Consider the following 21404-nt stretch of genomic DNA (forward strand, 5'->3'; position numbering starts at 1 on the left):
AGTTTCAGAACAGGCTTCAAAGCTACAGAGAAACCCTGTCTTGAAAAAACCCAACTTCTAAAGTCATACTGATGTGGGAGTCCCCTCTGTGTGCTGTGATTACCAAAAATGAATAAAGAAACTATCTTGGCCTGGATAAGGTAGAACTTAGGTGGCGGGGAGGACGGGACTGAATGCTGGGAGAAGGAAGGCCAAGAGTGAGACGCCACTGAGCCGCCAGAGACAGACATGCTGAATCTTTGCTGGTAAGCCACTGCCATGTGGCAATATACAGATTAATAGAAATGGGTTAAATTAATATAAGAATTAGCCAATAAGAAGCTAGAGCTAATGGGCCAAGCAGTGATTTAACGAATACAGTTTCTGTGTGATTATTTTGGGGCTAAGTAGCCAGGAACGACCAGGTGGCCCCCAGCAACTGTCATACAACTAGTAAAGTGGTGAAGCCAGGTGAACATACAGGGACAATTCCAACTGCTATGTAAAACCACTGATGTGGTATGTCATGTATATGTGTTGCTTTTATTGGTTGATAAATAAAGCTGTTTAAGCCAATGGCTTAGCAGAGTAAAGCCTGGCAGGAAATCCAAGCAGAGATAGATAGAGAGAGTAGGCGAAGTCAGGGAGAAGACAGACAGACAGCCACTGAGGAAACAAGACATGTAGAAAATGATGTAAGGACACAGCCATGTGGCAATACACAGACTAATAGAAATGGGTTAATTTAAAATGTAAGAGCTGGTTAGAAATACGCCTGAACCATTGGCCAAACAGTGTTGTAATTAATAGTTTCTGTGTGATTACTCAAGTCTGGGCAGCAAGGAAATGAAAATGCAGTCTCTATCTGCTAACCACATCATAGTTAATGCCTTAGCTGAATAAGCAAGTGAGAACTTTTAAGTTATACAAGACAACATAGGCTAATAACATGAAAAGGAATGACACCATGATATAATAATTTTATGGTTGGGGGTCACAACATGAGGAACTGAATTAAAGGGCCACAGCATTAGGAAGGTTGAGAACCACTAAGCTAGAGTGATAATTATCTTTTTATGATAATGAGATGGCTGGTCACTGGGGGGAAGGGAGGAGTCCTAAGATAGCTTAAAGGTCCCCCAAATAAGTCCAAATCATGATTAAAATAATCTTAAAATATACTCCAACTTAATTTTCTCCCATCTTATCAATGACTGAATAGCAAAAGGCTAAAGGATGAGTTGGTCACCATCAGCTAAAAATGCAATAAATCATACCTAAGTGTAGTAGTATTTCATCTGTATTTTAATAAAGCTTGCCCGAAGATCAGAAAAGTAAAACAACCATATTGGCCAGCCTTATAGACAAGGCAACCACGACACACCCTTTTAATCCCAGTAGCCACAGTAGCTTGCCATAGAAACCAGGAAGTAGTGGTACATGCCCTTAATCCCAGAACAAGAGATGACAAAGAGGGAGGAGACAACTCTCAGGCTCAGTCTCATTCTGAGATTCTTGGAGGCAGGATCACCATTTCAGACTGAGGTAGAAGCAAAAGCCAGTGACTGGCTGGTTTGCTTTTCTGATCTTCAGGTTGGACCCCAATATCTGTGTCTGAGTTTTTATTAATCGTGCTTCCCTCAAAAACCCCCAAAGGGCAGCATGATGGAAATAGTTACACTAGGGGTCTGGAGGATAGCAGGACCAGAGAGTTCCCTATACCTATCCACATACCGTGCCCTCTGCATCATCTCTCTCTGGCAGTTTATCTGTATTCATTCTCTGCAGTATTCTTCATAATACCCATCACAGACTAGCACTCAATTCAAATATTCAAAACCACAAGTATTTTGAGCACTGACATGACTCCAGAAGCAAAAATCCTAAACCTAGTCTTCACATAAGAGGCTAAAGTAATAACACTGGTATACTCAAAATATTGCACATAAAATTACCTTCCAGCTATGTAAGGTATGTATCAAACATCACTGACTTCTATGTTCAAACCGCATCTCCTTCCCTAAGATATTGACTTACATTCATACAAGTATTATGAAAGTTTCAAAAGTCTAAAATCAGAAATACTTGAGCCAAAGCTTTTCATATAAAAAATATTCACATGTACAACAGGTCAACAACAACAACAAAAGTACCCCTGAGGTCTGTGGGCTGCTCCAGCAATAAATCAAACCTGTGATGATGCTTTGATAACCCATGCTTTTAGGGAGTTGTTCAGAAATAAAAACACAATCTGGAACTTGGAGCAAGCATCTAAACTGGGGCTTAAATAGGATTGAGCCTGCAGTGTATGAGATAGATTATCAGAAAAGAATTTAATTAGGTCATCCACGTGGTTTCCACTCGAGAAGATTTCAGTAGATGTACTGTTACCAGGAATAAAAGGACATTTTATATTACTTTATATTAGTATCAGCTTTTTTCTTTTTCTTTTCTTTTTTTTTTTTTTTTTTTTTTTTTTTGGTTTTTCAAGACAGGATTTCTCTGTAGCTTGCATTACAGAATCAAACAAGACGTAGATAAATCAATTATACTTCAAGATTCAAAATTCTTAACAACAGTACATTAGTAGTTAGAAAACTTAGTAAAGACATCTAACCCATGAATAATGTTATCATCCAACTTAAGATTAATTGAACCCTACAATCATGTTTTAAAAAAGGAAGTATTCAAGTACATATGTTTCCTGATACAATCAACACAAACATACCTACAACTGTAAATTTGGAAGGACTGAGCTCCTACAGAAAATGTTTTCTGAACACACAAAAAAAATTAAATTAAATTAATAATAAAAAGTCACTTGGAATTTTCCAAATATTTATAAGTATATAAGTCAAAGAATCCTAAAAAAAATTAAAACAGATAACTAAACTATCAGATTACAAAGTAAAGCAAAAGACACATGGAAATTTGTAACTCCTGAGTGCTAATGTTAGAAAAGAAAAAAAGGTTTGCCATTAGTATTCAGAGTTCTCACCATATGCTAAGAAAAACAAGGTATTAAACTTAAATCAGAAGTAAAGGAATGGTATGTTGAAACCACTGGCTACACGAAGACAAATACAGATCAGAGTAAAAAGGTGACTGGTTCTTTGAAAACTCCTATCTAGACTAATTAGTAAGAAAAAAAGAGACAAACTACTATTAGAATTTTTTTTTGAAAAAGCATATTGCTACAAATTCTTCAAACATGAAAAGTATATTAGGAACAATTATTGGTATCAATAAATTTGATAATTTAAAAGAAGTAGAGAAAATTTCTTGAAACATATAGATTTTCACAGCAGACATCAAACAAACTATATTAATAATCTCAGGTTTAATAAAAATTGAAATCATAATCAAAAGGCTTTCACCTCAGAGAAAATTCCAGGTTCAAACAGGCCCAGTAAATTCATTCATGAAAACTTTAAACATCTAACCATTTTAATGCTAGTCTTATAAAATCTCTCTTATAGGAAATCGATCCTTAATATGGTGAAGATCAGCATAAATATCCTCCATAGAAAAATGAAGCAGAGAGACAGAAGGAAAAGAAGCTATATAGTAATAATTATTGATGTGTGTGTATATGTGTGTGTATGTATAGGTAAAGGTTCTTTTTTAAAAAATTCTTTTTGCCTATTTTTTATTTGATTTTGTTGAGCTCTATATTTTTCTCTGCTCCCCTCCCTACCTCTGCCCTCCCCTCCAACCCTCTCCCATGGTCCCCATGCTCCCAATTTACTCAGGAGATCTTGTCTTTTTTTACATCCCTCGTAGATTAGATCCATGTATCTTAGGGTCCTCATTGTTATCTAGGTTCTCTGGGACTGTGATTTGTAGGCTGGTTTTCTTTGCTTTATGTTTAAAAACCACTTATGCTCCAAAGCTACAGAGAGACACCTTGTCTCCAAACACCAAAAATAAATAAATAAATAAATAAATAATATAAAAAATAAAAACCCTTTATTCTAAATAAATAAATAAAAACCACCTATGAGTGAGTACGTATGATAATTGTCTTTCTTGGTCTTGGTTACCTCACACAAATGATGTTTTCTAGCTCCATCCATTTGCCTACAAATTTCAAGATGTTATTTTTTATGGCTGTGTAGTACTCCATTGTGTACTGCATTTTCATTATCCATTCTTTGGTTGTGGGGCAATTAGGTTGTTTCCAAGTTCTGGCTATGACAAACAATGCTGTTATGAACATAGTTGAGCACACATCCTTGTGGTATGATTGAGCATCCTTTGAGTATATACCCAAAAGTGGTATTGCTGGGTCTTCAGGAAGGTTGTTTCCTAATTTTCTGAGAAATTGCCACATGGATATCCAAAGCGGCTGTACCAGTTTGCATTTCCACCAGCATAAGTTGTCATCAGTGTTTTTGATCTTGGCCATTCTTACAGATGTAAAATGGAATCTCAGAATTGTTTTGATTTGCCTTTCTCTGATGACTATGGATCTTGAGCATTTCCTTAAGTTCCTTTCAGCCATTTTAGATCCCTCTGTTGAGAGGTCTCTGTTTAGGTCTGTACTCCATTTTTTTATTGGATTATTTGTTCTTTTGATGACCAATTTATTGAGTTTCTTGTGTATTTTGGAGATAGTTTGCTGTCCGATGTGGGGTTGGTGAAGATCTTTTCCCATTCTGTAGGCTGCCACTTTGTCTTATTGACCGTGTCCTTTGCTTTACAGAAGCTTTTCAGTTTCAGGAGGTCCCATTTATTAATTGATTCTCTCAGTGTCTGTGCAACTGGGGTTATATTTAGGAAGCGATCTCCTGTGCCAATGTGTTCAAGTGTTCATTCCACTTTCTCTTTTATGAGGTTCAGTGTGGTTGGTTTTATGTTGAGGTCTTTGATCCATCTGGACTTGAGTTTTGTGCATGGTGATAGATATGGGTCTATTTTCATTCTTCTACATGTTGATACCCAGTTTTGCCAGCACCATTTATTAAATATGTTTTCTTTTTTCCATGTTATATTTTTTGGTTCTTTGCCAAAATCAGGTGTTCATAGGTATGTGCTTATTATGAAACAGGGTCTCACTATGTATCCCAAACTGGCCTTCAATTGGCAATCCATTCAGAGCATAGGATTATAGGTATGTGTCAAGCACAAACTATCATGAAAATACAAAGATTTCTTACATAAAAATACAAAGAAACCAATTTAAAATAGGCACAAGATTCATTTCACCAAAAACGTGGATAGTCAGTAAGTAAATAATAAATATTAAATATTATTAGTCATTAAGGATATGCAAGGAGCAGTATAGCTTGATTTTTAAGAATTTAACATCAGAAGTTACCTTTTCAGAAAATGCCACAGACTAGATTGCTATAAGAATAAAAAAATAACACAGGAAACCCTTGGCTGAATATAGTAGGCCCTATAACTCACATATTTGTAAAAGCAAGGCATTTTCAATTTATACTATGGACATAAGCCTTTAAGTTAACAACCTTGTTTTTTCCTGAAAAAAAAAAAAAGCATTATGATTCTAACAATAATCTAATCTATAATAATAATCTCACAATAATCCAGAGCTAGCATACACATACTGTGAGAATAAGGCATGAATATTCAATTTTGATTTGTTTATTTCTCCTCCAAAACATTCTAGAGCCTCTCACTGGCTCATCAGTGCCAAAGTCGCTTCCTAACTAAAACGTTTATAGCAATTGACAGTATAAGTCAATGGATTCCCTACCTAAAATAAGAGATTTCAGAGTGCAATAGTGATAGTATAACTTACTCTAAAATATTCCATTTAGTTTTTTAATGGAAAGGAAAACCATACACCATAACTTGGCATAGAATGTTGTTACTGTGGAATAGCTGTGAGTGAAGGCGGTATATTCAAAACCCTGCACTTGATCTCTGGAGCTGTCACACACTGGACTAACACAAGGCTTTATAGGAAAGAGACTAGTAAAGGGGCCTGAGGGCCATTCTAAAAGAACATCAAAAACACAAAAGCCATTCTAAATCTGAAAATACTGGAATAGTGTCCAGGCAGAAAAGAACACAAAAGGAAGAAATTCTAAAACCCTGGAGTTATGAAGAAACAGGAGTCATGTAAGAATCTAGGTGCCATATAAAAGGATACTCTCAAGTACACAACTCCCAGAGGAACAAGGCCAAAAATGAAGATTAAAAAAAAAAAAAGGATCATAGGAAATTGTATAATAAAGAAAAAGAAAAAATGGGAAAAATCATGGCTGTACAAGACAAGAGAGAATCATAAAATTGGGATCATACAACCCTTTCCAGCTATTAAAACACACAAAAATAAAAAATAATTGCTGAAAGCAGCAAAATAGTTCCACACTATCAGCAGAGGAAATTATCACCTTATGAACACAGTACAGTCCCTCAAAACATGAAAAATTTAAAAATAAAATTCAGAAAAATCAGGAAATATATATCAAAAAGGAAATACTTTCTCAACCCAAAACAATCACCTCAGAGAAGGTAAAAGTGATTGGACCAATATTCTAAACAGGACTGAGATAATGCAAACAAGCATTAGAGGATATGAAAGTCACTATGAATTAGAAATCTAAAATTAAAAACAAAATATATAAAATACATGGAGAAATCAAGGAGATAGTTAAATTCATAGCTGAAAGTAAGGAAGAAATACAAATCAGTTCCGAAATGCAGCACAAATAGCAAGATATAAAAGGGCGAATTGACTCAACAGTAAAAACAGCTCACCACACATCTTATTAGACGCATGCATCCATATCTAGTGTTGTTTCACTTGATTTCTGTAATTCTCCTACCGCTTCATAATAACTCACAAGCCAGAATACTTGAGACAGTCATTCACATGAGCAAATGGTTTCCACTGTAAGGTGCCACATTTACGCACTTATGTATTACTTAACTGAACATGGCTGAAATTACATTATTTACCCTTTCTTTTCCTGTGTCACTGGCAAAGTTTCTGAGTTTGTTTCCCTAACCTCACTGATCTATGAACCTATATGGTTCTCTAATAGGAACACATGGGCTGTGTTACAAAACTGTGTGTGTACATGTGAGTCAGTATATATAGTTTTAGCACCATCTACTGAAGAAAGAAGGGAGAGAAGAAGGAAGGGAGGAGGGACGAAGAAAATAAGTAAATCTCACTGCAGCAATGAACACATCAGTATCCAGGTGTGGGTTTCTAAATACCATCCTCCAAAACAGGAAGCCAAGGATCTCTAAAAATGATTCTAGGGTTGAAATGGAGAGCTAGACAACCTGGAGTTTCTTGTAAGAGAGTGTTCAGAAAGAACATGTTATGTCAGAAGGACACAGGAGAAAGGGAGAAGCTTTTCAGTGGTCAAACTAGAACAATCTGAGCAACATGATCTACAACACCAGATTAACATCTATAAAATAACATGGGCATCTTTGAGTATGAACTGATAATAATGAATCAAATGTAAGTGAATGAAAAGGAACATTCTTCATCAGTTATCAATGAATAAATAATTATGGTAGAAAGAAACTACAAAATCAGCAATAGGTAAATATTCTCAGTGATAGATGAAAAAAATGAATGGATGAGAGTGTGAAGAGACACTGGAAATTAGCAGAGCCTCAATATATCTTCCTGATATATCTTCAATATATCAATTATAAAGAGAAAACATGACCTCACAGAGAAGACACCAAACCCCATCCTAATTAAGTCAACAGATAATATCAGTAAAAGGACACTGACATTATATAATCCGGACTCAAAACATACCTCCTAATGGAATACTGTTACTTCAGTGACTACTGCAAAAAATGCCAAATCCCAAACATGAGGGAAGCATCAGTGAAATCTACACAGCAAGGCGATATACAAAATAATGACAGAACTCCTTAAGAGCATCTTTAAGGACAAGGAAAGACTGAAGATAAGAGACTTGAGACTAAAGAGACGCAAGGATCCTAGAACAGAAAAGAGTTCTTAATAGACAAATTGATAAAATTTAATAGTTTAATGGTACCATATCATGACTGTGTTCCTGGTTTCAATAGTTACACTATAAACTATGGTTTTAGAAGACGTCCAACATTAAAGGAAGCTTCAGAACTTCTTTTACACAAGCATTCTACACTATTTTTTTCATGTTTTATCCCCCCTAACTATATTTCACAGTCAATCAAAGTTGTTTATTGCTGTGAAGAACTTTTAAAAAAATACATACATTGGTCCAATTTATACAAAGACTAAGTAAATTAAGATAATTCCCATGATAATTCAAAACGATGTATCAATGGCACAGCACACCATCACTTTGTTCCAATTAACATCCAATATGTTGTACTAAAAAGAATAAAATATATACACACAGAATGACTTTTGTGGAACATAAATGAGTATTGCAGAGTTCTATGCCATGTACTACCTGGTAATATATATGTTATATATGTCATTTTAAAAGTCCAAGTTAAAAATACAGACTATAAATAATGATTAGGACAATACTAAGATGTCCACTGATCCATTACATTATTCACCTCATTTTAAAATTTTAATTAAAATATAATTACATCATTTCCCCCACTTCTCTTTTCTCCCTTCAACATCTCTCATTTCCCCTCCCTTTAACCCTTTCCCTGTATGTCCCTCTCCTCTCAAAGTCATGGTCTCTTTTTTACTATTGTGCATAAATTATACACGTGTAAATATATAAAACATTTACCCCAATCATTTGTAAATGTGATGTTTCACAATTTTTAGCTACTACTTAACATCAGTTTTAATAGCTGAAGCAATTTAGTTACTACTGGGTAGTCATTTTTAATGTCTGGAGCATTAAATAATCTCCTGCTTTGTTTGGGGGGAAATGTCTTTATTGGAAAGGGTGTTTTGTTTTCACTTTAGAAGGCAAAGCTGAAAATACAGCATCTGAAATTTTTCACTTCTATTTTCCAAAGCCAAACACTGAATATCTTGAAATTATTAAGACAGGGTCTCCCGCCTTAGGGCAGACACATCCTCAGAATTTTCTCCCCTAATAGGTAAGTCCTTTCACTTCCCTAACCACTTAGTATCTTTGTTTCCATTCCTCTTTCAACACCCATTAGAGGGCAGAATTCCTAAGCCCTGTCATTACCAAGATCTATTGCACCTCTAGTAGTAAAGTTACACACTATGCTCTCTGACTATATCTGCTAGGGCATATCTGAAATCTCTTCCCTCTGTACTTCCTCTACAAGTTAACAGTCCATTCCTTCCACAATTGCCCAACTATACACCACATCACTGATTCCTTTAGTCCTATTTCTATATTTCAAATACATTTATTTCTTCAATCCTTTCCCTACTACTGTTATCCAAGTTACTTTTCCAGGTTAAACCTCCTAATCATTCTCTCTGGCCATCAAACTCAACCATTCCAAATGTTGAAACAAGTCTCCACAGTGCAACCACATCATGTCACCCCCACGCCCCATGCTGGGAATCAAACCCAGGGCTTTACACGTACTCTACTCGGATGGAGCTCTAGCTAGACCCATCCCATAAGCACTGTTTCTTTGACTAATTTCTTCCTGGGCTTAAGATGTTTCTAATTCCTTGGATAAAGTACAAATACCTTAACAAAGCTGAAAGATTTTTCATAACCTGGTCCTTACTTAACCTTATCTTCCACTACTATTAGGTGCATGCCCTCTTTTCCACTTCCTACTCAGTTGTTGGAAGAAGGGAGCTTATTGGTTCCCGGCTGCCTGGCTAGCTTAGACCAAAATAACCACACAGAAAACTGTATTAATTAAATCACTGCTTGGCCCATTAGCTCTAGCTTCTTATTGGCTAACTCTCACATATTAATTTAACCCACTTCTATTCATCTTTTTATCACCACGAGGCCATGGCCTACCAGCAAAGTTTCAGCACATCTATCTCCAGCAGCGTCTCCATGGCATCTCTCTGACTCCGCCCATCTTTTTCCCAGCATACAGCCTAGCTTTCACCACCTAGTTCTGTTCTTCCCTCCCATAGGCTCAAAACAGTTCTCTATTTTCTTAATTAATAAAATCCACACAAAGACAAAAGGACCTCCCACACCATTTCCCCTTTCTGTTCAAACAAAAAGGAAAGTTTTAACTTTAACATAGTAAGATTACATATAACAAAACAGTTATCAAGCAAGAATTACAGTTACAACATTTATATCTACTAAATCTTTTATCATATCTAAGCAAAACTATAACTATCTATCTATTCTTCAACTCCATCAAAGTCTCCAGAAGGATATAATATTAGCTAAGTAAACAATAAGTCCATTGTTAAGACAACTTCCAAAACTCTAGAATTGACAGAGACATATCGCTGCCTGGACAGTCACCCAAGGTTCTTCTGTACCACTGGGGCATTAAATCTTCAGCCCACAGGCCCATAGTCCATGGAGCAGAAAATTTCAAAGACAGTTAGTTCCACCTATATTGGCAATCTATCAGTCACTTTCTTCTGTGTCCTGCAGAATGTCTAGCAGACTCTTTCATGAAGCAGGAACCCGAAAGGATAGTCTGACCTTTAGGCAAGTTCAGCAGTCATTTCCCTGCGGGTGCCACATATCCAGTTCATCAAGCAGTCCAGGCAAGAGCAGTCTCCTGCCCAAATGACTAACCAACTCCATAAGGAGCCTCTTCAATGTCCATCATCCTCTTGAAGTAGCTTGGTGCTGCAAGGAGCACTACTGAGTCTATGGTGCTCTCAAGTTTCTTTAAAGCAAACTGAATTGTTATCCTTCACACACATCTAGCCAACTCTATTCTCCCTCTTTATGAGTCTAAGTCCCATTCACATTTTTTGTTTTGTTTTTCTTGAAGGATGGTATATCTTTATTTAAAAGATTCATAATGGGTGAGGCCCTGTGAAATTTCTCCCTTCCATGTTAAGTATGTCTATTGGTTTTGTACTTCTTTGGATCTTATTTAGGTAGCCATGTTGTTAAGGTATCATGGGTATAGCTTCCCTGTCATGTCTTGGAGACATGCAGCAGACTTCCTGGTTCTCTGGCTCTTACAAACTTTCTGCCTACTCTTCCTAGATGTTCCCTGAGCCTTGGGTGCAGGAGCTGTGTTGAAGAGCTATCAATTAGGCTTGAATTCAGATATCAATTCCTTGGAGCTAAATATTCTTGGCTTTTGAAACTGGCTTAATTGTTCCTTCTATGTGTTTCCAAAATATTTCACACTGTATGCCTTCAACACATCAAAACCAAGCAACCAGCCAAAGCGGAATACAAACACATGTTATCTCCAACATTCTCAGCTAACTATAAAAGCCAAGCCTTGCTCACATATATTCCCCAGCACTTCAATGAAACAAATAAATAAGGTACAGAAAACTAAAGTAAAATTATCAAAGTAACAGAATGATTAGCAAAATAATTCTAACTCTATTCTTAACTCAAGAGCAAATATTCTTTGCACCATACATTGTGGCACTTAATTTTACTTCCATAAAAAAATTGTGTTAATTAGGTATATAGTATGTGACAAAATTAATAAAGATTTAGATGTAATCTCATTTTATAATTTGGTAAGAAAATTATAAAGCAACAATATCAAGATTACACATTGATATTCATTAATTACATATTTTAATCACAAGAATTAGATTGTTTAAAAGCAAAAAATTAGGCTATCACTTACTCTGATATAGCAAAGTTATAAACTAAACACATGAGTTAGTAATTCACTTAAAAGAACAGATTCTACAAAATTAAAACATAACAAACATGAGCATTAATTTTCATATGAAACAACATTGAATCATTTTGATTATATATTAAAAGCATATGGCTAACTACCATGTTCAATTATTATAAAACACACTTATTGAGCATATAGAGACATACAAAATAGGATCTTCTTCCCAGGAAGCTCAAAATACAATTTGGAAAACAAGGACCAACCCCTGAAGAATTAAGTAGAAGAATCAGGAGCAAAGAGTCATGCATTACTTGAAACTGTTAACATTTCAAAAGGGCTGGAGAGTAAGCTTTAGTGATAGCAATGGCCTGCCTGTAGACAGGCCGCTAGATTTGATGGTAGAGAGGGGGAACTTTTTCTCCCAAATTCTGGGAATAGAAAAACAAACTACAATCTACCCCCTGAGGAACCAATGTAAATTAGACATTTCCTTAGTTTGACAAGTTGAAAGGACCCTAAAACAATGTAACTTCGATGACATTGTCTACTGTCCAGTTCTCCATTTCTTTATACTCATATTTACTTAAAGGGATGGGAGGTGTAGCTGAGGAGAGGGCTCAGCACTGGCTGCTCTTCCAGAGGCCATAGTTCAATCTCCAGTACTCACAACACAGTGGCTCACAACTGTCTGTAATTCCAGTTCTAGGGGTTCCAAAATCCTCTTCTGGCCTCTGTGAGCATCAGGCACTCAAAGTTATACAAAGATATACATGCAGGCAAAACATTCGTACATACAAAATACTTTTTTAATAAAAAAAATCACAAAATTATGTTATAACTAACTCTAGAATAGCAGCAAGAAAAATCCTAAAATCAGTCCAGACTATCTTATTGTTCTATAAAATAAGGAATGATCCAAAAATAATGAGAACATGTCAAAACAAGAATGAGTGAAACCAAATAGTTACCACTGGCCAAAATTAATAGAGAATAACCTATGTGATTAAAAAAGAACCTATGAATTCATATTGATACCAATGAAACAGGTGAGAAAGAAAATCCTTTCACAACAGAATGGAGTACCCACCAAAGAGCGTAAAAGAAGTCAGAGAAAAACCCCATCTGCCATCACTGTGTGTGTACCTGACTCAAGCAAAAATCACCAAGGAACACCAAAACCATTACCTGAACATTTTTGGGTACACTGAAACAGATGCTTCAACAACAACAAAGGATACCCTTTATAATAGAAAACCCTGGCAGGCAAAACTTTCACTGAGCAATCACAGTAAACAGCACAATCATCATCAGGCTGACATTCAATTACCTTCTGATGAGATGAAGCACATGTCATCACTTAACATGAAATTGTGCCAGAAGGACATTACCTGAATGTAATTACGAAGAAGGAAACAAAGAAATTTTAAATGATCAACAACCTTACCAAAATAAAGGCCCTACATTCTTTAAAACTATTAATGTTTAGAAAGACCAAAAATGGTGGAAGAACTTTCAGATTTAAACAATGCAAAAGCAGTAACAACTAAATGCAAGACATAACATCAGAGGAAAAATGCTATTAAAATTTTTACTGACACAGCTGGAAACTATTTGAATATGATTTGTGTCAAATAATAATATCAACATTAAATTTCTTACACCTACCAAAGAATGATTATGGAAGAATGTGTTCCAGTTACTAAGAGGTACTAGATGAAGTACTTAGGAGAAAAAAACCACAATCTGCGTAACTTAATCTCAAACAATTCAATCATAAAAATAATGGAAAAGGGAGCAAAAGGAAGGGAGGGAGGGAAGACGGGAGGGAGAGAGGAGAGGGGAGGGGAGGGAAGGATGGATTTGAAAAGCATAAATGTCTACATCCTCCCTGTCTGCTCCAGGGNGAGAGGAGAGGAGAGGAGAGGAGAGGAGAGGAGAGGAGAAGAGAAGAGAAGAGAAGAGAAGAGAAGAGAAGAGAAGAGAAGAGAAGAGAAGAGAAGAGAAAAAGGAAAGCTATACAGCAGGTTTATGGCATCACAGTACAGTGTATGTTAAGAACATGTTTGTTATGTGCTTTCCTGGTTAACAATGTACACACACATTCATGCAGCATTTCCAGCCATTATTATACAGGCACCTGTATGTTTGGTCTTAGCTGTGTTTCTGATCTTAATCAAATAAACATGCATCCCCAGCATTCTCCAGAAGATGTAATCAGGGAGCTTCAAACTGTAAATAAAGCAATGATGTTTCTAGGATCTGTGGTTGCTCTGTAAACACAGAGAGTGACAAAAAAAGGAAATGATAAAGCAAACGTGGCAAATGTTGACACCTGGCCAGCCTAGATGATAGATCACTTTATTACTCTTGTACATTCTCAAAGCTGGAGTTTTTTCCAAAATTATTTTTTAAGTCTCTGTCAAAACTAAAATTTTACATTTTGGAAAAATAAGTCATATCTGAAAAGAAATAACTACTAGTTTCTTTGCTCCCTTTCATAATTCATGTGATCAAATTAAATCTAGCATCATTAACAAAAAGGTCTTCAGTATCAAAACAGACCATATACTAAAGTAGTACCCAATTTGCAAAAGCCCACCTCTAAATCAACTCTATCATATGGAATAATTTTCACTATTACAAATGATGGGTAGGTTCCTAGTGTTAGCCACAAGTTTCAAATTTTTCCTTAGCAATACAGTAAACTAGTAGTGTGTTTCTTGAATACTATGTTAAACTGGAACCTTTCTGAAATAATAGGTAAAATTAGCTGGATAAACTGAAAGGAGAGAATGGAAGCAGGGAGAATTTGGCTGAATAAGGAGCAGTAAGATTATATATTCCAAAACAGAAATACATGGTCCTCAAGAGCTCTCAGATTCCTCCCTTTATAATGATGATGAAACTACTTACAGAAAGTGCATGTTAGGGTTTATGATCTAGAAAGTAAAATTTTAAAAATCTGAATTGAGAAAATGGGATGTCAGTTATTTCAGTTGATTAGAGGAACCAACTTCAACATTTCCTCAGAATTCACTCCTTATCAACAGGACGATAGATAGAGACCATAGGTGAGCTGGTCTCTGATCTAGCAGGAGAATGGAATCAATCACAATACCCTAAAATGAGATTTATTCTACAAATAATCTATGTACCTAGAGCTTTGGAAGGCATACAAGAACAGAGAAAAAAAAACTCATCAAGAGAGAGTAAAGCTGGAATCTTGGACTATCAAGATAACATTTGAACTAGGACTTAAAGGGTAAGTAGTTCAGAAAGTCTATGAGCAAGGGAACATTTCAATCATGGGAGAAAACATGAACAAAAATATAAAATCACTCATTCCAATACTCCTTATCTTCAAGTGCAGGCAGTGTACTGTGAATGACTGACAAGATCTCGCTGCCTTTGTGGAACTCATATTCAGATAATGGGAAAAAAGACCACAAATATAGCAAAAACTGAACAAATCAGGCTACACAGAAGTGTCTTAAAGAAAATAATCCATGTGTGAGTGTCCTGGTTAATTTGGGGAGGGGGGTTGTCAATATGACACTAGCTTGTTCTCTGTAAAGAACCTCAACTGAGAAAAACGTCTCCATCAGACTGTCCTATGGGCAAAGCTGTAAAGTATTTGCTTGATTAATGGTTACCATAAGAGGGCCCAGCCCACTGCAGGTGGTGACACCCCTGAATAGGTGGTCCAATACTGTGTAAGAAAGCAGGTTGCACAAGCCATGAACAGCAAGCCAGTAAGCAGCACTCCTCCACGGCTTCTGTTTTAGTTCCTGCCTCCAGGTTCCTGTCATGAGTTCCAAGCACTTGAGGGATGGAAGCTGGAGAATCAGAATTGAAGGTCATCCTCAGCTACATAGCAAGTTCTAGACCACCCAAGGCTCGTCTCAAAAAAGAATTCTTATCTCAAAAGTTAAAAAGCAGGAATCATCACCTTGAAAACACAGGGCTATTTCAATAAAGAGAGCACAGCTGGTCTAAGCTGAGGCAGAGAAACCAAAGGTTAATGGCTCAAAGAACACATGTACAGTTGTTATTTTCACTCAACAGTCTGATTTTAGAGGGCTATCTCTTAACCCTGTCTTACAGTCCCTCTACGTATCTTCCATGTGCCTTCAAAGTTTTTGTTTCTGTTTTTTGGTTTTAAATGAACTGGTATGTAGGGCTGAAGATGGCTCAGTTATTAAACGCACTTAGAGCTCTTGCAAAGGATCTGTTCCTGTTTCCAATATCTACATAGTGGCCCAGAATCATCCTTAACACCAATTCCAAATGATCTGACACCCTCTTCAACCTCTGTGGATACAAGGTACATGTGGTATACACACATATGCAGGCAAAATACTCACACATAAAAGAAATTTTAAAAAAGAGAGAACTGGAATATTGGTCTGAATTTTAGAAATACAATTCTAACCTTAAATAGCAAATAAACTTCTAAGAGTAAGGACCAAAGGTGAGACAGGCAAATACAGCGCGTTATACAATGACAGAGCATCTTCTTTAAAAAAAAAAAAAAAAAAAAAAACCAAAAAACTCAGTTTACCAGTTATCTTACCAGGTCAAATAGAAAGTAGCTCTTTGCTCCAAGAGTCAGAAGTTCTAGCTCAAACAAATCCAAGCTATACTGCATATGAATGCTGCCAGTGACAAGAACAACAAGGAGAAAAGGACCAGCTCACAAAACAAAAAGTCACCATCCATTACTGAAAACATTTCTCAAAGCATAAAAATTTTGTGAATTTCTTTATTTCTGCATAGAAAATAAAACTAACATTAATCCAAAACAGTCATTAAAAGATGTGCCTTGAAGGGCTGGGCATGAATGATACCCTGGGTTTGATGCTCAGTCATATAAGAAAAAATAAGCCTTGATATTTGTTAGAAATATGATTAATGTCTGATTTTTACCTATGTTAGAAAGTGCACTCTGGTTTCTACACCAAGTTCTAACCAATGGAAGTAAATTACCTAATACTATACAATACTGTATTAATATGATGTGCCATCTCACACACAGTCTAATGATTGAAACTTAGATGTGCTTTCACCTTTAGTCATTACTAAGACATTCAATATTAAAATTAAATGTGATATTTATCAGCTAGATCCAGTAAAACAAATATTGCTAAAAGTTTGTAAAAAATTAATATAAAAGTATTCATTAAATTAAAGCAGCACAGATCCTATGCTATAAGACTTTCAAATTAACCAATAAGCTTATGCTATTTAATCATAATAAACTGGACAGAGGGTGTGCTTATCATGTGGTGTACAGATAAAGTTAACGCAGATGAAGTCATTTGGCTTCACAGACCAGGCAAAATGAAGTATGAAAAAACCAGAGATTACTTACTAATGAAAAGCTATTTCAAGCATATTTATTCCAGATAGGTGAACAATTTTTTCTTCTAAATTCAAATGTTAAAGGCCATGTCTTATACTCTCATAACTAATGTAAGACATAATTCACTGAAGATATTCAAATCTAATTCTAAAACAATTGAAGTAGAGACTAGAATCAAGTCACAATCACAGATGAAAACTCTAAAGTAAAACAGCCAATGAAAACATTTTATATATGATCTGAGAGTAAACTGGCACTGGACTATTTTTCCAGCATGCACACATGAGCACTCTCCTATACCAAGTCCTTGTGTCACTAAGTATTCTCACACTGACATACATAAACAATCTTCCTAGGAAAAGATACAAGAAAGGAAGGAGAGAGGAAAACAAGGTAACATGCTTTTGTGTACCAAGGCTCAAGCAGTGAGCTATGAACTCATCTCATTTAAAGTCTAATGCCATGGGACAAGTGGCACAATTCCACTTTACTGATGCTAGTTCATTAGTTTTGTCAGTAGTAAAGTTGGCATCAAAATCAAGATCTGACTAAAAAAAAAAATCAAAGAGCCTTCCTTCAAGGCTCTTTGCATGAGCTTATCTATCTTAGAAATTCATTCAATTTCCCTATTTACTCTTCTTTACTTAAACTGGAGAAGGCATCCACTTCTCAATTTATGAATAACACATTCATGAGTATTTTTAATCTTGTAAAAAAAAAGCAACAGTGGTCATTTTCAATACACAAAGCAGTATTCTCTTTGCCACCTTCACTGACAAAAAGTTTACACTATACTTTGTAACATTCTTATGAACCATGAGTTTATCTTTAAAGGGGAAGTATGATATGGTAATACAGAATGTTAGAAATTTAAATACCTCAGAAAATCCATGAATTTCATCACTATATGTTACAATGAATTCGTCTTCTTACCAGACTAAAAGATGCAAGAGGAAAACTGATGGTTTTCGAAGTAGACTGACAAGCATGCTACTTTAGAAAAACAGATTTGATTGTGGACCCCTCCTAAATCAGAACACCACGTACTAAGATTTAACTTAGCAAACATCACCTTCAAATCCAAAGTTACAGTGACTAAAATACAGAAAAATTGCATTTCCAGTTACAAAAAAAAAAAAAGACCTTTGTCACATATACCTGCTGCGGAAACATAAAAACTACATAGAGAATTAAATTACTCTCAAGGCATAATTCCCCATGCTAATGTTACAATCATTTTTAAACCTCAGCTCTTCCCTCCTTTGATCTCCCTCCAACTTTTCAATTTAATATCTTATTAGAAGAATAAAGAGCAAGTTTACCTTCATGAAAGACTCTGACTTTATGTCTAACAACAGTACGAATGGAAGGCGGTAGGTAGGTACGGTTGTCTTTGGAGAGGTCACTGTTCTTCACTAGCATTGACAGTTTTAGTACACACATATTTCTCACAACACTCTTGCAACAAGAATTATTAATCTAGAGTCTGCAAGCACAAAAATGGCCAGTTTCCACCATTTTAACATTATTTAACTCTCAACCTTGTGTGCTGCAACAATGTGTACTGAGAATTAAAAGTAATTCAAGTTCAATAAATTCACAACACAAAGTAATTGTACTATCTTATACAACATACAGATATGTTCCAGTAAACACTCCATTTGTATAGCACAGCATTTACTATCATTTAAATCATCTTTGGGGGAATTCGTCTCCCTAAAAGTTGTCATTTACAAGCAAAGTAATAAAGTCAGAGCTCTGACGATACAAAAACAAGACAAAAGTGGATATACAAGTGTCACAAATAGCATAATAGTGGCTTCATCCTCATTTTCTAAATCCACATTTTTAAAAAATGTCATTTTTGTATGTTTGGGGAAAAAAATACTTTGTTTACCTTTTCCACAGACTGTTCAAGCACTGTCAAGGTAACACAGATTTTAAAACTGACAACTAGACTACTTAGCAGTTGCCAAAACAACGCAGCTGGATTCTTAAAGGGAAAGTACTCTTGTGTAATATACACCTAATTACTGCTTTAGAGAACCTCACTGTCACACAGTAATGGATGATACAAGACATGAAGGAGACACAGCGCGCTACAAAGTTGAAGACTGTTATTCCTCATATTAGTTTTAAAATACGTATACCGTTGTCAACACATCGCAGCGGGTCTTCTAATTGCAGTTGCTGGGATCCCAATTTCATAGTAAACTAGCGTTAAGGCAATGTTGTATTCAATCTACACACGGTTCCCTACTGGATCATGACAGGAGGCTAGGAACCTATTTAAGGTCTAAGCAAGAATTTGATAGTTACACTTTCTCGGGGAGAGGGAGGAAATGCTAATTCAGAAATGCTCACCTTCCCCAAACTTGTCTGCGTGCTCACCTATCTCTAATCCTCAACTGTCCAAAAACAGATGATACAGAACCCAAAGGTAAAGTTTTCATCTCACCACGCGCCCCCTGCGCGGCAGATCTACTCGATCGCGGCGGGCAGGGAGCGGGTCCCTTCTGCAGCCCCTACTTCCCGAGACCTTGCCCCGCACCCGCAGGTGCTGGGAGCCCGGCCGCCGCCCGGGCCAGCCCGACACACACCCTGCCACGGACATCCCCACGGCGGAGTTCAGCCCCCTACCTTCCGCCCCAGCGAACCAACCTTTCCCCGAAGCAGAAGTGGGGGAACTTGAAGTGCGAGCACGGGGCCGGACACCCCCCACCCCGCTCCGCACCGGAGGTCTAGCGCGCTGGAGGACCCCGCGGTTCGCGAAGCCACAGAAATGGACCGAGCGGCTCCGCGGCCCCCTGGGAACTCCGTCAACTTTCAGGGAGGAGCGGTGCGACGCGGCGGGGGCCCCCCGAGGTGGCGCGCTCGGGAAGGCGGCCCACGACGGTCTCCCCCCCCTCCACGGCCCCCCGCCGCCGCCGCGCCCGCAGCCCCCGGGCCCGCCCCGGGGCACCCCGCCCCCACCGCGCGCCGCCGCGCCCCTCCGTTTTCCCGAGGGCCCCGCCGCCCCGAGCCCAGCCTCGCCCCGGTGCCCGGAGCCCCGCGGGCGCCCCTCCTCGGCCGCGTCGCCCCCCCCCTGCCGGAGCCCCCCCACCTCAGCGCGGTCCGACCCCCTTCCCAGCCGCCGCCACATCCCCGCAGCCCGCGGCCCCTCACCGGGTCTCCGCTACAGCCGGCGGGCGCGCACAAGCCGCAGCCCCGGCCCGGCCCGCCACAGCACTCCGCGCCGCCCGGAGCCGCCTCCTTCAGCCCGGGACTCGCCGGGACATCCGCGCACGGATCCCCACACCGGGGCTATTTTTAGGAGTCAGGCCTCGGCCAGACCGGAACTCGTTCTTCGCGGCGCGCGTGCGCACTGCGAGGACGCCTTGGTGTCCCTCCGCCGGCCTTGCCTCTCCCTTCCTCTCGGCTTCCTCTCTTTCTTCTCTCTCTCGAGGTCCCCTTTTAGGGCTGATTTCTCCTCTCGGTGGGTCCTGAAGGGTTTGGCATGGGCGAGACAAGGAGACAGGTCAAGAGAGTCACGCCGTGTGAACAGCTATCGCTGTTTCACAAGGACATGAGGGGCGGACTATGTTTTTCCGGGTGGGTGAGGAGACAGATCACCCGGCACAGGAAGGAGATGACGGCGGCTTGGCGCCGGGGCTGCAGGCTGGAGCGCTCTTCCCTCTGAAGGACCGTGTTCTCCTGGAAGGGATACCGGTCACTTGATGAGAGCCTGGGCGTGGCGGGCCGGCGGCGTCGCGCCCCCACCGCCTCCTGGACCAGCCCGGGTCCCCGGGCTCCGGTGTCGCGGCGCGTGACCGGTCCCCGCGCTTGGTCCACGGCCACAGCTGAGTCCGGGCACCGCGGGACGACCCAGACGCTCCGAGCCGAGGCCAGGTCCTTGGCCTCGCGCGTGCTGGGCCTGCCCAGACGTCGGCTCGCCACGCCCTCACTGTGGTCAGGGCCACACCTGTGTCCGAGCCTGGACAGCGACTGGGTCACCCCCGCTGGGCCCTGGCCACTCCTTTCCAGCAGGGGCTTGGAAAGCAAAAGACACCTGGGAAATGAAGCAACCTGCCTATCTGAGCTGTTAATAGTATAGCTTCAGCGCTAAGCTGTATCTCACTTAATCCTCACATCCCCTTAAAGTACGGGAACCACTCTGAGCAAGCAGGGCCACACAGCGTCAGAGAAGGGCAATGAAGACTTGAACTCCTAACCACTGGGCGAACAGATTTTTCTAAGAGATAAAGATGTCATTGAGACAGTGGTTGTCTTTGGTTAGGTCACTGATTTTGTCCAGAGAGGTCTTCTAGAAATGAATGCTGGTCCTCATCGCAAAACCCAGAGGTGCCTGCCCATGCAATGCACACAGACCCAACCGTATATTTTCATTTGAAGATGAGCC

At 38.7% G+C, this 21404-nt stretch overlaps 1 protein-coding gene across 5 annotated transcripts in view; it reads right to left on the minus strand.

The window, feature by feature from the left end:
* The window catches only part of Mef2a (myocyte enhancer factor 2A), a 120950-nt gene extending 100050 nt beyond the window's left edge, over positions 1 to 20900 (minus strand). For 2 of the 5 annotated variants that reach the window (XM_050149110.1, XM_050149109.1), the window contains exon 1: positions 20171 to 20897. The gene's annotated coding sequence lies outside the window, so the exon portion shown is untranslated. Of the gene's footprint in view, positions 1 to 20170 lie in introns of all 5 variants that reach the window. The other 3 variants (XM_050149108.1, XM_050149112.1, XM_050149111.1) reach the window with 3 other exon arrangements.
* Positions 20901 to 21404: the final 504 nt, after the last annotated feature.

The sequence above is a fragment of the Alexandromys fortis genome, unplaced genomic scaffold (assembly GCF_014885135.2).
Source record: "Alexandromys fortis isolate MF-2015 unplaced genomic scaffold, M_Fortis_MF-2015_v1.1 scaffold_67, whole genome shotgun sequence".
Lineage (NCBI taxonomy): Eukaryota > Metazoa > Chordata > Mammalia > Rodentia > Cricetidae > Alexandromys > Alexandromys fortis.